This window comes from Lepus europaeus, chromosome 9, assembly GCF_033115175.1.
Source record: "Lepus europaeus isolate LE1 chromosome 9, mLepTim1.pri, whole genome shotgun sequence".
NCBI classification, from domain to species: domain Eukaryota; kingdom Metazoa; phylum Chordata; class Mammalia; order Lagomorpha; family Leporidae; genus Lepus; species Lepus europaeus.
In genome coordinates, this window is record NC_084835.1 from 123,226,820 (window position 1) to 123,241,711 (window position 14,892).

The 14,892-nt window shown below is 62.0% G+C and overlaps 1 protein-coding gene and 1 long non-coding RNA gene across 7 annotated transcripts in view; one reads left to right on the top strand and one right to left on the bottom strand.

Moving 5' to 3' along the window:
* The window catches only part of ZNF516 (zinc finger protein 516), an 89,300-nt gene extending 79,502 nt beyond the window's left edge, over positions 1-9,798 (bottom strand). For 2 of the 6 annotated variants that reach the window (XM_062201815.1, XM_062201810.1), the window contains exon 1: positions 9,184-9,252. The gene's annotated coding sequence lies outside the window, so the exon portion shown is untranslated. Of the gene's footprint in view, positions 1-6,676; positions 6,728-7,068; positions 7,093-8,810; positions 8,899-9,183; positions 9,253-9,747 lie in introns of those variants that run through there. The other 4 variants (XM_062201812.1, XM_062201811.1, XM_062201813.1 and 1 more) reach the window with 4 other exon arrangements.
* Positions 9,799-9,861: 63 nt separating this feature from the next.
* On the top strand, positions 9,862-14,130 carry LOC133767331 (uncharacterized). The gene is made up of 3 exons (XR_009866834.1): positions 9,862-9,992; positions 11,918-12,460; positions 12,641-14,130. It is a non-coding gene; the product is annotated as an uncharacterized LOC133767331 (long non-coding RNA).
* Positions 14,131-14,892: the final 762 nt, after the last annotated feature.

The following is a 14,892-nucleotide window of genomic DNA, read 5'->3' on the forward strand; positions in this document are numbered from 1 at the left end:
CAAACTACCAGCTTCCCGGGAGTGCCTTCAACACTAGGCAGTAAGGCACGGACCAGCGCAGACCCGAGACCGGTCTGTGGGGAGGCAAGGCGCCTACACCGGGGTCACTGACCCAGGCATTCACTCCTCCGACACGGGACTCTACACCGAACTCCTGCTCACACCCTGAGAAACTCCACGTCGTCACCACGACCCGAAACCCAGCGGCACCGCACCGCACCGCACCGGTGAGAAACAGCCATGCTCACTTCCTGCGTTCGCGGCTGGGAAGCGGGGGCCGTGATTCGGGCTCGCACAGAGCCACCGCAGGGCTCACGGAGCCACCCGTGGGGTCGCGCTTGTCCCTATTACCCCACTTCCTGCTCTGTGTTTTATTCGTGCTTTACCACTGTGAACCTCAGGCACCCCCACACCCTGAGGGGAACGAGATGGCTGTCAGCAAACCATCACCACGGGCAACCTCCCGGGCCTCACCAAGCCTGTAAGACGCACACGGGGCGCAGACTGGAGGCCCACGACCCACACCGTGAACACGTCCCTGCCATTCCGAGTGGGCATGGCTTACCACGCATCTGAGAAACGTCTATAAAGGGGCAGAACCAGCGAGTTCGCAGGTCCAGGAGAACAGTAAGAAAATGCTCAGAGATGGGGAAACAAATCCCACGCTGGGGTTCACTTTACAGCTTTTTCCTCTTCAGACGGAGTCTAGAATGTCGGCCGTGCCGGCTCACACGCAGAATGCAAAGGAGCTTAACTTCTCCAAGTGGCTCTTACACAATGAAGAAAAAGGAACTGAGCCCTGGCCCGGCCCCCAGCTTCACCGGGCAGGCGGAGGGCGTGGTGACGCCCGCCCAGGGCAGGTGAGCGTCTCAGCGTCCACACTGCACGCAGGGCAGGCAGAACTGGACCCAGCCCAGTGGGCTGCGCTGTGTGGCCTTGCATATGAACCGCCATCAAGGAAAAGGAAAACTCCCCTCCCCACGCTGGTCTCGATGCTGTCCCCACCTCCTTCTGCCACTCGCCGTGCCGAGGGAGCTCACACATCCACCGCCCCCTGCTCCTGCCGGTCACCTGGTCACCTGCTCCTCCGTGGGAGAAGCCCCTGACGCACTTTGTAAATCTAGGACTTTGCTACCAAGAGTGACCTGATCCCCTGCCACCCACTGCGCGGCGGGAGTCGGTGTGACGGCCGCCGTGTCTGGGGCCCGGGCCCTCCGCCTGCTCCTCCTCGCCAGCTCTGGGACAATGCAGAAGCCCCCACAGACACACAGACGTTCGGTCAACACCTTCTCTCTCCCGCGAGCCTGATGCGAACATCAGAGGGGAAACACGTGGCTGTCCAGCCCCCACACCAGGTCCACCCCGGGCATCCACAGCACGAATACCCATGCCCCTTCCTCCATGCACGGGCAGGTGCGCTGGAGACCGGACAACACGGGCGCCAGAGACCTGGGTCTGAGCTCCGCCCCACCGCCACAGGCCCAGCCGTCACCGACGCTCTGTGCGCCGCACCTGTGAAGCATCAGGGCTCACCCCAAAGTGACCCACGTTTCCTGCAGTTTTCACCAATACTTGCTACAGCCTCATAGGTGGGGATCTTTAGAAAGTTCAAAGAAAATGTATGTTACCAAAAAACTAGGCACGGACTGGAACAATTTTTGCAAACTAAACTTGTCTTTTATTCCATTTCCCATGAACTTGCTGCAGCGCTCTCCCGTGAGTCTCAGTACAAACCTTCTAAAACAAGTCCAAAGAGAAACAACATGAATGTACTGACCGACGTCAATAAGCAAAGTGTAAATGCTCTTCTTCATGGTCATCGTAAGCAATTCGACACTCCTAACCGACAGGGGAACACACCCTTGGGGAGCAGGCGCACGAGCCCCACTCGGGCCGCAGGAGCAGCTCCAGAGCCAGCGGCCTTGGAGGCACCGCGGCAGAGCCCCGGGCCACAGACAGCCGCCACACTCGGCACAGCCTCCTCCTCCCGTGGGCTGCCCAGCACGCGCTCGGCCTCCCCTTAACAGCTGCAGCAAGGCGTGGGACTGGCAGATCCCCCCCCCCCCCCCCCCAGCTAACTAAACGTCCCTCTTGTAACCCACACCTAAAGACACCTGGAATTGTGCAGCGAATAGGAAAGTCGGCCTTGCTTTCTAAAATTCATCATCGCTCCTCAACCTCAAGTCTGACCGATGAGCCAATCTTCCTGCTTCTGTGTCACCAGGGTAATTCACTGAGGCTAATTTTAATCCTGCCACTAAACCAGGGATCCCATGACTGCACAGAGCTGCCCCCAAACTGACACCGCTATGCCAAGCACTCTGCACCAGGAGCTCACGGCGAGGCCTGTAAGCTTGTGTTGGGAATGAGATCATCCTCCTTGCCTCCTGTTTTTAAAAAGTAAAAAGCCACCTTCGAGAGAAGGCAAGCCACTTGAGCCCTCCGTGACAACGGGAATTTGAATCACGCCTGGTGTTACTCAAAGGGACAAGGGATCATCACGATGCTAACAGTCGAGCTAAAGACACGAAAAGCTTTGAAATGATTCATTGGAACCTGGTGGGAATATGCTTATCAATGCGAACGATGAGATTTTCTCAAATTGGCATAAAACGCTCTCTCCGTGTCACTGATAACCCAAATGCACAGGCCAGCACCTGGCCCACCTGGCCAGCCACCCGGGCCTGGCTTTGGGGCCCTCACGTCAGGCTCCATGGGGCAGCGTCTCTGTGAGACTCCCTGTAGTCAACCCCCCGGGAGGCAGCATGGGTTACACACAGACCCACCCCACAACTGGACCCAGGAAGATGTCCTACAGACACAACACCGCGGGACTGCCCAGAGACTGCTACAGAGCAGCACCACACCCAGCGAAGCCAGGGACCCCAGTGCCCACCGGCTCACAGATCCGTCCAGGGAAAAACCCCGCGTCAGTTCCGCAGCTCCAGGTTGAGATCCTGGCGTCGCCGGGAGGCGCACAATGTCCTGTTTCTGAGCTTTCTCTGCCACCAGCCAGTCCTAACTGCTCACTCTGGGCCGAGTGCTTTCCTGAATTAACACCACCACCCCACCCTCCATGGCCAACCATTTCCCACAAAAGCTATTTCGGGGGGGGGGGGGGTGGAACTTGCTCACTCCCCAGTTAAGAACCTGCTGAAGCCACAAACAGCCCCCACCCCGCCCAGCTCCCAATGTATCATCTACTGTACTAAATTCCAAAGAACATTCTGGAATGCTGAAATAAATCAAGGCCTAGGCACAGCGCCTTGTCAGCTCAGGCAATGTAGGTTAAACAGTACCATACGGCACACAGACACATGTTGCCGTCTGCTGAAACAAAGGACAAAAATGCCTGAACAAATGCCCCTTTCCTCCCCGTGTAAGACTTGGAGATGAGAAGGTTTTCCAGGCGTGAACAGCGCTGGGGGGCGGGTGGGTGCCAGGAGGGTAACTCTTCCCTTCTATCAGTAAGCGAGTCCTAACAGACAGCCTGAGCTCTCCCCAGCCTCCCTTCTGAAAGCCAACACCACTCTTAATCTGAGCAGCCATCTCCAAGCAGGAAAACAAGAGGCAGCTGTATCCAGAGGGCCGGCTGACATCAGCACTCCCTGGGGCACCAGCGCGGTGAGAGACAAGGCTACCTGTTTTCCCAGCGAACAACACCAGACCCACACCGCCCAGGAAGGTAACAAAAGACGGGGCTCCCCCACCCCATCTCCCCCACACAGTGAGGATCTGTCTGAACGCCAGGGACCCACACAACACAGCTCCTGAAATAAATCTCCAGGCTCTAACAACTTGATTAAATTCCTAACCGAAAATAAACAAAATCTCCCAGGGTCAACACGTGTTGAAAACACACAGCAAAATATTTCTAACCCTCGGGCAGGCCCCCTTTTATTTTTGTCTACTGTCCTGTGTTTTCCACATAACACACATTTATTTACACGTCTGCTTCCCAAATATAGCCGCGTTCCTAATTGCTCAGCTCTGTGATCTGCAGGATCATTCGAACTGAAGATTAAATGCAACATCTTCCTGAAAAAAAAAAAAAAACTACTTTTATGGCATGTTGGGAGCCACAAAATTGCACTTCCGTACGATTTCCAACAGCCACTGCTGGCTGGAAGACATTTCATTCGGCACCAAGCCTTCAGCTGTTCCAATCACGTGTGGCCAGATGCGGGGGAGAAAGAACACACAAAATGGACAGTTGCAACGGCTCACTCTGCCCGTCCGTCTCACCCACCAGCGCCCCACGTCCCACCCCCATAAACGTGGCCCCTGAAGTATCCCTGAATTCACAAAGTCTGTCGCTATTACTCCTCCCGAAGATGAATTTTCTGAACAATTCTTCAGAATTGTCAACAAGGAAAGCACTCCTTTCTTCTGCGTTTGTGACCACTTCCCAGAATTCCTGCGGCCTGAGACAGCCCCAGCCTGCATCCAGCGAGAGGACTCCCTGCCCACCCTCTCTGGAGGACTGGTGGGAGCCAGGCATGTTAACTGGGGCAGAGGTCACCCTGCCCTCAAAGAGAAACGCCAGCCCTCCCCCACCCCCAAACTCACTTGTTCCTGGGCCCCAGAGAACGGAGGCCAGGGCCTCCATTGGAAACACACGGCCTCCCCTGTGGCCCCAGACACAATCAAACCCCTAACAGGCTGCGGCACTGCGGGCTGGGGCAAAGGCAAGAGCCTGGGAGCCCCAGGGAGAGGCCCCAAGGACACAGCCACAGGGCCAGCTCACCGCTGCCCAAAAGGGAGCCCCAAGTCACTGTCCACTCACCAGCGGTCACTGCTCTACCTCCCAAGAAAGCAGCCCTGGCCGTGCCAACGCTAGCATCTGCCTCCGAGAATCTCCACGGTCCCTCCCTGCTGCCCAGAAAACACGGGGATGGGTTCCAACCAGCGCCTCAGCAGACCTCACACAAATCCACAGGAGCCCCAGGGAGGGGCAGCTCTCCCCCAGCAGAGCAAGGCTCGGCCCCCCAGGCATGAACGCGGCCCCTCGCCCACCCCGTCAACAGCCCAGGAGGGGCAGTCCACAGGCCAGGTGTTGGGAGCCGCTGGCTGGGCGATAAATCCAAACACAGGGAAGTGCAAACCCACCAAGCAGAGTTCACGCGGCACAGGTCACCCGCAGCAAGCGGCACGCAGACCCCCTGGTGTTCTCCGGAAGCACAGAGCTGATGGAACTACAGCGCCTGCAACTTCTGAGGGGGGTCAGGGTGGCCAGGAGGCGCGTTCTAGAAAGAACGGATTGGCTGTGTCAAAACACCTCTCCCCAAGCACTAAAACGTGTAAACATTTACCGCGCGCAAGATAGCCGCTTTTGCATCAAGAACGTCACTTCTGGGTTCAAATGTTTATAACGCAGCCCTCGCGGCAAATAACCCTAACCGGCGTCTGCTTTCTTCCATGAGCTGTTACTTGTGATCACTCCATGCCCATCACTGCGAAGGTTCAGATCTCCCCAGATAATCTGCCCAACAAAAACCAGAGAGGGCTGGTGGGTTTTCCCGCAGCCTCACGGCTCCGCCGGCCCGCTCTGTAAGCAACACGCCATTTGTGACCAGATAATTACCGCGAGGCCTTGCCTCCTAGGTTGAACGTGGAGTAAAAGGCGAAACAGGGCCCTGTAAACAATCCAGCGACAAAAGGAAAGTGCCCCGGCTGCCAGGCTCCCCCGCCCGGGGTAATCAGCTTAGAGGGCCGGTCCCCATTTCCAGGGCATTAACTCGGTGGAAACTAAACACAGCCACTCCCACAAAATTCTTCTTAAGAGATTCCTTCTGGTCGATATGAGTCAGACCAACACGTATCCTGAATATGAATCAGAAGAAAAACCCACAACAACACAAGGCAGGGAGCCCTGGCTCCCCCAAACGCCTCGCACTGCCCAGGGCTTCGAGCCCGTCCGATCCAAGGCCTCTGGACAAAGTCTCCTTTCTTCCCACCTAATTGTTGCTACGCTTAATCACACCAAATGCTTCTCACAAAACTCGACCACGTCCTGCAGCAGCCGGGAAGGTAACTGCAGCGAAAGTTTCAAGGATGCGAGCGCACACAAGCTGCTTTAACATGGTGGCCTGCGTTCCCAGGGCACTGCTGACCGGTCGCTCGCTCCCTCCCCAGGCGGCAACATCTCAGCCCAGGGCCGGGCTCCCAGGGGCTCCCAGGGGCTCCCAGGGGCAGGGATCGCTCTCGGTCAGGGCCCCAACACCTGCCTGCAAGTGGCAAGGTGGGCCCACCGGGGACTTAAACCACCGGCAGGACACCAGGCACACAGGACCAGAACTGAAGCTGCTGACCGGGGGGTCCGGTGAGCAGGCCGGCTGGGGAGGCCCGGGGCCTGTGTCCCTCCAGCAAGCAGGCCGGGCCCTGGGCCCCTGCGGCAGGAGGGCGCTGCGGCCTGGCGGCCGTGGACACGGGGCCCCACGGAGCACGCGGGGCCCAGCAGGGGAACTCAACTCCGCACAGCCAGGCCGCCAAGCCCTGGGCGCCTCCCATGAGGCCTTCAAGATGGCCATGGGTCACTGCGGGAGCTTAAGCCCCCTCCTCCCCGTCCTCCTCTTCCTCCCCTCCTCCTCCTCCTCCTCCTCCCCCTCCCCTTCCCCTCCTCCTCTTCCTCCCCCTCCTCCTGCAGGAACCCGGCCCGGCGGCTCCCCCACGCCACCTCCAGGCCCGCCACGGGGGAGGGGGCCGCCCGTTCCCACTCAGGCTCGGTCGGTCGCAGCACCACGCGGTGTCAACAAAAATAAGGCGGACGCGAGAGAGAACGGCTCCGACAAGGCGGACGCGCCCGGCTCCTTACAGGAGCGCATTCCTAAACCAAAACACCCCCTCGCGCTCGCCGGCCAGTTAACACCGCTGGCCAGGGCCCGTCGGGGCCGGACACTCGCCCCGCACGGCGGCCTGCGGGACCCCGCTGCGCCCCGGCCAAAGTTCCTTCCGTGGCCGGGGGCCCCAGCCCGGCGCCCGCGCCTTTGTCCCGCAGGGGACACCGGGCGGCCGCCCCGCCGAGGGTCCCTCCCCGGCCGCGGGCCCCGCTCAGGTGCGAGCGCTTACGTAAGGGCGCGGCCCCGCCTGCCCCGCACCGGGCGCCGGAACGAAGTGGGCGAGTGCAGCCCGGCACCTGGCCCGCGCGCGGACCCCGCCTTTGTGCGGGGCCCAGCTGGGCTGCGGGCCCGGCCGCCTCACTCCTCGGGTCCGGGGCGGCTGTGACGTCCGCCCACTCGGCGGGGCGGGGGCGCCGGGCCGGCCGCCCCGCCCCCCGCGCCCCCGCCCCGGGGCGGGCAGGTGAGCGCCCCGCCCCCGCCCCGCCCCGCCGGCGCCCCCGGCGGCTGGACGGCCCCGTCCCGGAGACCCCCGCAGCCCCCAGCCCACCTGGGCGCGCTGGAGTGGCCAAGGGGCGCCCCGCGGGCCCCAGGCCCACCCCGGGGCCGCGTCCGCAGCCGCCGCGCACCGCTGGCGGTGCCGAGCCCGACGGCGCCCCGCCAGGTGCCCTCGCCCACCACCCCCTCCCCGGGGGCCGCAGCGGGGGGCCCGGCAGGGAGGGTGGGGGGCGTCCCAACGTGCGGGCCACGAGTGCGCGCGCCGCGGCCCAGAGGGCGCACTGGGCGAGGCGGCCGCGCTGCCCTGCACGGGGCGGACCGCAGGCGACCCCCGGGCGACCCCAGCGGCGGGGCCCCGGAGCCCCTGCCTTCGGACCGACTCCCTAATCCCCGCGGCAGCCGCGCGCCCCCCCGCAGGGTCTGCGCCGGCCGGGCGGGTCGCGCGCGCCCCTGCGGCCCCGTCCACGTCCGCGGCGGCGCGCGGGCGGACACATGGGCGCGTGCCCGCGCGCGCGCGCCCGCTCGCACGCCCACCTTACCTCCGGGACGGGGACGGCCGCCGCCGATTGGCCGGCGCAGCCGCCGTTCACGCCCGGGGGGCGGGGAGACGCGGCCTGGCCGCTTCCTTTCTCCCGGGCCGGCTGCGCCCCGCGTCCCCGGGCCCAACAACAGCCGGGCTCGCAAAGTTGGCCACCACGGCCGGGCCGGCGCCTGCCGGGCCGGGGCGGCGGGGCCCGGGGAGTGACCCACGCGGGCCGCGGCCGCCCGGCCGGCCTGACGTCACGGCCCGCAGGGAGCTCGCGGACACGAAACCTCTTCCACTCCATCAATGCCGATTTGTTCCGCCTCAACTCCCCCGGGCTTCTATTTGCATTTCAAATTCCACAGGTTACACCGGCCGCCTTTTCCAAAAAAGAAAAAGCCGAGCCCCGAGCGCGCAGCGGCGAACGGCTCTCGGCGCGTCCGGGCCCGGCCGGGCGCGAACCCCGGCTCTTTCCAGCGGGCCTGCGCCCCCCGCACACCCCGGGGCTCGGCCCCCGCCCCGGAGCCCACGTCGACCCCGGGCGGCCCGAACGCGGGGCCCCTCGGGCTCCCCGGGCTCCGCGCCCGAGGTCACCGCGCGCCGAACAAACTTGCCCGCTGCAAAGTTTCCGTAACAACTCGAAAGGCAGCCCGCGGGCCACGGGGCACCCCCCGCGGCCTCCTCTCCGCACCCCACGGGCGCGCGCGGCGCCGGCCTCCCCGCCCCCACCCGCCAACCCCTCTCCGCGTCGCGCACGGGCCTCGCCCCCACCGCCCCCGCTCGCACTCCCAGGGCGCGGGGCGGGCTCCGAGCGGGGGGCGTGCGGCCTGGCCGGGGGACCCCCCCCCAGCACGCACACAGCTCCCCAGGACCCAGCGCTCGGGCCCGCAGCGATCGATCCCGGCCCTGAGGCATCCAAGCGGCTCCCCGGGCCCCGCCGCCCCATCACCCACCTTCATTAGCCGAGCGTTTGACTTTAAAGTAAGGCAATTTGCTCTTTGTCTCCTAATGGATGGAGAGCGCATCCAACTCCCCTCCTCCCGCGCCGCCGTGACGAAGTGTACAAAGCACAGCCGCTTCCGCGCCCCCACCCCGGCCCCCACCCCGGCCCCCACCCCGCCCCTCCACTGCGGTAAAGCCGCCTCCCCGCGCTCGCCCCGCCGCCCGAAGTTGCATCTCCTCCACGCCCGGAACCGCAGCGCGCAGCAACTCCCGGCCGGGAGAGCCCAGCCGCCCTCCCCGCGCCGAGCCCCTCCCCAGCCACCGCGCACGCCGCGGCCCCGCAGCCCCCCGCGCGCCGGGCTGCGCCCCCGGCCCGGCCCCTACCTTGGCGGGGAGGCCACGGGCCCGAGGAGGAGGACGCGCACGCCCCACGCATCTGAAGGTGAAGCCGAGCGCCCGCGGCGCGGAGCCGAGCGCTGCACTAGCCCGACCGCGCCAGCTGCGCCCGGGCGCGGGGGACGCGCGAGGGCGCGCGGGGCCCGCCACGCGCCCGGCCCCCTCCCCGCGCCGCGCGCGCGCGCGCCCCCGACGCGCCCGCCCCGCGGGGGGCCCCGGCGCCCGGCGGGCTCGGGGGGCCGCGCGGCGCGGGGAAGGGGCCGGGCGCCCGCGGCGCGCGCAGGCCCGCGGCGTCCCCCAGCCCGGGAATGGTCTGCCCTGTGGGGAACGCACAGGCTCCGCCGTTGTCTCGGCACAAAGTTCTGCCCCACTGCGGAGAAAGTCTGGCGCCCGCGATGACTCAGACCCGGGCAGTGCTCTCCCCCGGAGCCCAGCGCCGCGGCCCGCCGGCCGGCGTCCCCTGGCTGCCGCAGCTCGGGCCGAGCGGCGGCCGCAGCGCGCACTCACGCACGCACCCCACGTGCCGGCGTGCGCGGGGTGCGGGTCCCGCACCTGGGCGCCGCGCTGGCTGCGCGCCGAGCCTGGCAGAGCCTTCGGGCCGCGCAGCTTCCTGGTCAGCGGCAGGGGCCGTCGGACGCGGGGTGCGCGCAGGCCGGGTCCGGGGGCTGCGCTCCGCGGAGACCTGGGGAGGTGCTGGGGGCTGCCGACGCGCCCCCCGGAAAGTTCAGCGCGTATTGTTCTGCCCTTAAAACTTGGGCTTCGCCTCCGCCGTGCGCTGGGGGCCGCGGCCCGCTGCCGTAAGTCGGGTCCGGGCGTGGAGAGCCCCGTCCAGGCCGGGGCAGCTGCTCGGGTGCAGGGCGAGGAGGGGCCGTGGGGGAAGGGGCGGCGGGGTGGGGCGGGGCCGGGACGCCTCGGCCCGCCCCGGGGAAGCCCGGCCACATTGTTCCCCTCTGCGCGGCCGAGGCGGGGCCGGTCCGGGACGGCCGGAGCTCGGGGTTCGCGGGGCCTCCCCCGCAGAGCGCGTCGCCGGCGTGGGTGTCGGGGAGGCGCCGCGCGATGGTGGTCGGCTCTGGCTTAGGGCTCTCAGGCAGCTGTGCGGGCGTGTTCCTGAACAGCCACGTTGAGGGCTGACTCACGGAGGGTGCTGGGAGGCCACGATTCCCACGGCGCGGCCGTGCGCAGGGGACGCAGTGTCCCTGCTGCAGCTGATCGCGCGTGCGTGGGCGGGCAGGCAGAGTACGAGGTGCGTGCTCTGGTCCGCGGGCGCTTCGGGCTGGATGCGCGCCTTCGGGTGTAGGTCCACTGCGTGCCTCCGCGCTCCTGGCCCCCGCAAGCGGTGAGCACACCCCCTGCCCCCACGCGCGCCCCTCCGCGTACTACTGCGGTCGCCGGTCGCCGTGGCTCGCCTGTGCTGCGGCCTGTGGGGGCCGCCCCCGTCGCCCACGCGTGCCCTCCCCTGCCTGCAGCAGTGTGGCGCCGAAGGCCGCAGGAGGGACAGGCCGGTTAATCCCGGAGGCCCACCGCGCTTCGCTCTTGACTGTGTTTACGTGGGTTGTACACAGGCCCGCTGGTCACTGCCATCAGTCGGTGCACTGTTGCACTCGCACACAAAGGTGTAGAAACACAACAGTCAAGGAGAGTTCGCGTCACCCCGTCCCACTGAGCATTGACGAAATGGCAACTGTTTCTGTCTTCAGACGCACAGTAGCCTGGCGAGCGCAGGACACTTGCTACGCCTATCCAGCAGGCTCTGCTGGTCTGAAATGCCTGGGTGGAGCCAAGTCCGCAGCATGAGAGGCTGATGGGTGGCTGTTTGCGATTTTACAGTAGACTGTAATTCTGGCTTGTTAAATAGATGGGGGAGAAAGCGCTTCTTCCATGCTTAGCGTTTGATGGTCCAGTGCTCAGTGACCGGAGACGTTCAGGCAAGAAAAGTTCTTGGGGAGTTGGCTGTAAGAATACAGAAGAGCAAAAAAAAAAAAAAAAAAAGCCATAAGTGAGGTCCCCCAGGAGGCCTTGTCTGTCTGAAAACTGGAAGTGAAACTGTGAGGAGAGATGGGAGACAGACTGAAAGGTTTTGAATATGCACGCTCAAGTGCGAGTGCTCGGTCGCATAGTTAGGTGACTGCGCATCAGTAACTATGTTGAATCTGTCTCTGAGTTGATTAGGATTTTCTAAATTATATCTGAGGAAGGTGAATGACATTGTGCGTCCAAGGCGAGCGTGGTCTTTTGCTCTCTGAACAAAGTTAGGTTGACGGAGTTTGGAGCGGACTGGGGGTCAGTTCTGTTCACATCATCCGCACAGGCCACAGACTGGGAGGAACAGGACGGGCGCTGCCTGCCTTCCCGTGGTTTGGAGCAGGTGACCGTGTCACCTGTAAGTGGAAGCGGACTATGTAGTCTCCCATGGGCTCGACCATGCCAGACTTGCTGTGCGTCCCTGACATGTTTGCTTTACGTAGAACTTGGGAACTCAGAGAATACACTGTGATCGGAATAGGGAAGAGGGCACAGATACTGTATGGGTGTACTAACATGGAGATTAATGTATGGTAATTACCCCCTTGTGGACAGCACAGCAAAGTTGTGATTATGTTGTAAGTAGAGTCTGCTCCGAAATGGTTGCCAGTCCTGGGATCTGAAATTCACTAACAGAACATGTTACTCTTGGGCTATCTCAGTCCTGTTTTTCTAAATTTTACTTCTACTCGCATTGAAGGTGCTGAATTGGTGATGACACAAGTGGCGTGCCTCTTGTGCGAACACACACGCCGTCTCCTCGAGTGGGACCCACGCCTGGAGTCCCCGTGTAACACGCGTGCCTTCTTACCCAGCAGCTCTGCCCGTGCACGATCCTGGGGGGTCTAACTGCCTGTAATCCAGGCTTGATCCTGCGTGAGACTTGCACGTTGGGAAACTGTCCGTCTCTTCAGCCCGTGAGAGTTGAAGACGCCTTCATGTGAGAATTCTCAATTTGACCAACAAGTCATCTTTCCCAGATTCCGGGCACGCCGTAGCCACGTGTGACACAGAGAATGCCCTTCTCCTTTTTCCCCATGGTGGAAGCCTTGAGAACTTTCCCACGGAATCAGCAGTTGTAACAATCTCTCCTTGTTTTCAACAAAAAAAAAAAAAGAAAGAAAGAAAAAACTCCTTGCTGACCCAGATCCCGTTCTTACTGCAACACAGATCTTCTGCTACAGGTTTTTGTCATGCGTGCATTTTGGGCGACAGCAGAGATGGCCTTCCCAAACAACACCGGGTCCCAGAGTTAGCAGTCTCAGGTGGGCGACAGCAGAGATGGCCTCCCAAACAACACCAGGTCCCAGAGTTAGCAGTCTCAGGTGGGCGACAGCAGAGATGGCCTCCCAAACAACACCAGGTCCCAGAGTTAGCAGTCTCAGGTGGGCGACAGCAGAGATGGCCTCCCAAACAACACCAGGTCCCAGAGTTAGCAGTCTCAGGTGAGGCAGAGCACCGTAGCAAACACACAAGCCTGGCTGTGATGCAGTCGTGTTTCCCCCCAGTCGCGGGTCTGGGTAGCTCCATCGGGGCTTCCCAGCAGGGAGGCGACCCTCAAACCTGTTCCTAATTTCAGCCTAAGTGAAAGACTGAGCGGCAGCTGCTGCAGACACGCTGGTACAGAATTCCACAGATGTGGCCTAATGGGTTGAAGAGTAAAGGAACTAGGCCCCAGAGCAGGGTGCGTTGAAGGAAAGACAAATTCAATACGGATTCCTGTCCCGGGAAGACTTCCCACGTTTGGGAAGAGTGAGCCCTGTTTGTCTTACCATCTTTTCTTCTACACATGTGCCGGGTGCTACGGTCATGACTCGGCAGATGGGTTGTGACCTGTTAACACCACACATTGTTACAGCAGCTAAACCGCCGACCGTCCCGCCCCCAGCGCATTAGGTCTGACCACACAGAACAGATCACGGGTGCATGCCTATGCAAACTTTCTAAACTGAAAATAAAATAAAGGAACCAGCAAAAGCCCCGACACTGTGGGTGGGCAAGACACCAAGCCCAGAGCATGGGGTGAGACCTCCCTGGCACCTGCACAGCCCAGAGGGAAGGCAGAAGTGGCCCTCAGGGGCTTCGGGGGTGTTCGGATAAGGAAAGAAGTGCTTGGATAAGAGTGAGCTCCTGTGCTGTTCATGAGGACCCATTGCCGATGGAGAGGCCAGGACAGGGGAGGAGGCTTTGTGGTGTGCGTAATGTAGAATTTACCATTCCAGCCATTCGCAGGTGTACGGTGTGACAGTCGCATCCACAAGGTTAGGCCACCGTCACCACCCTCCGTCTCCAGAATCGTGGCATCATTCTAAACAGAAGCCATCCCTGTGACAGAGCACCCCCCCACACCAGCCCTCCCCGCCTTGGCACCCACAGAGCCGCTTTGAAGTGGGTAGCAGAGTTACCATCCGGGTCATCCGGTACTCAGCCTTCTGCAGTCGACTTGCATCATTTTATTTAGCATGGTGTCCTGAAGGTTCATGCGTGTTGTGGCGTGGAGCTGGGTGTAATTTTGCCCCTTTTAAAAAAGACACAGGGGGCAGGCATTGTGCTACAGCGGTTTAGGCCAGCACGGGGGCCTCCTGCATCCCACACTGCGTTGCTGCTAGAGTCCCAGCTCCTCCACCTCTGGTCCAGCTTCCGGCCAATGCAGCCGGGGAGGCAGCAGGTGATGGCTCAGGGGCCCGGGCCCCTGCCATCCACGGCGGGTGGACTTCCAGGCTTCTGGCTTCAGTCTGACCCAGTCCCAACATTTGGGGATTAAACCAGCTAATGGAAGATCTCTCTCTCTGTAACTCTGCCTTTCAAGTAGATGAAGATAATAAATAAACGTTAAAAACAAAAGAATGAGATACAGAGATTATCAGTGGAAGCAAGCACTTTGCCACTCACCCAAAAAAAAAAAAAAATCTGATTAATGGAGTTGAATTTCAGCAAAACGAATCCCAACTTTTTTTCTTTTTTCTCTCTCTTTTTTTTTTAAAGATTTATTTATTTATTTGAAAGGCAGTTACAGAGAGACGCAGAGAGCTTCCATCTGCTGGTTCTCTCCCCAAATGGCTGAAATGACTGGGTTGGGCCAGGCCAAAGCCAGGAGCCAGGGGTTTCCTCCGGGTCTCCCACACGGGTGCAGGGGCCCCAGCACTTGCGCCATCTTCTGCTGCTTTCCCAGGTGAACTAGCAGGGAGCCGGACGGGAAGTGGGGCAGCCAGGAATGGACCCCGTGCCCATCCGGAATGCTGGCAAAGCAGGCTGCAGCCTTACCCCTCGGCTGCAGCACCAGCCGGGATTTTTTTCTGTTACCTAAATTGTTTCCTGTCCTTATCTGGCTATGGTTGTTGGTCTTGCCCACCTTGTAAATTTCAGAGAAAATCCACAGGCTCCCAGCCACCAGCTTCTCCCCCAGCTGAAGCCAGCACAGCAGCAGGGGGTGGGCCCGCCCGGGCCCGCCCCGCCCCGCCCCCACCCTCCCCCCCCCCCCCCAGCTTTTTGAGAAATCCTCTCCAGTTGGTATTTTAGGAGCTTATTTGCGGCATGCAGCCAGACGACCCCCAAAAGGCGGGCAGAAACGTGCGATGTAAGCAGAGCTTTAAAATCAAAACATTAAGTCGATATAAAGAAGTAGGAGTGGGTGTTTGGTGACTAAGATACGGGCATCGCACCACAGGGGGCCCA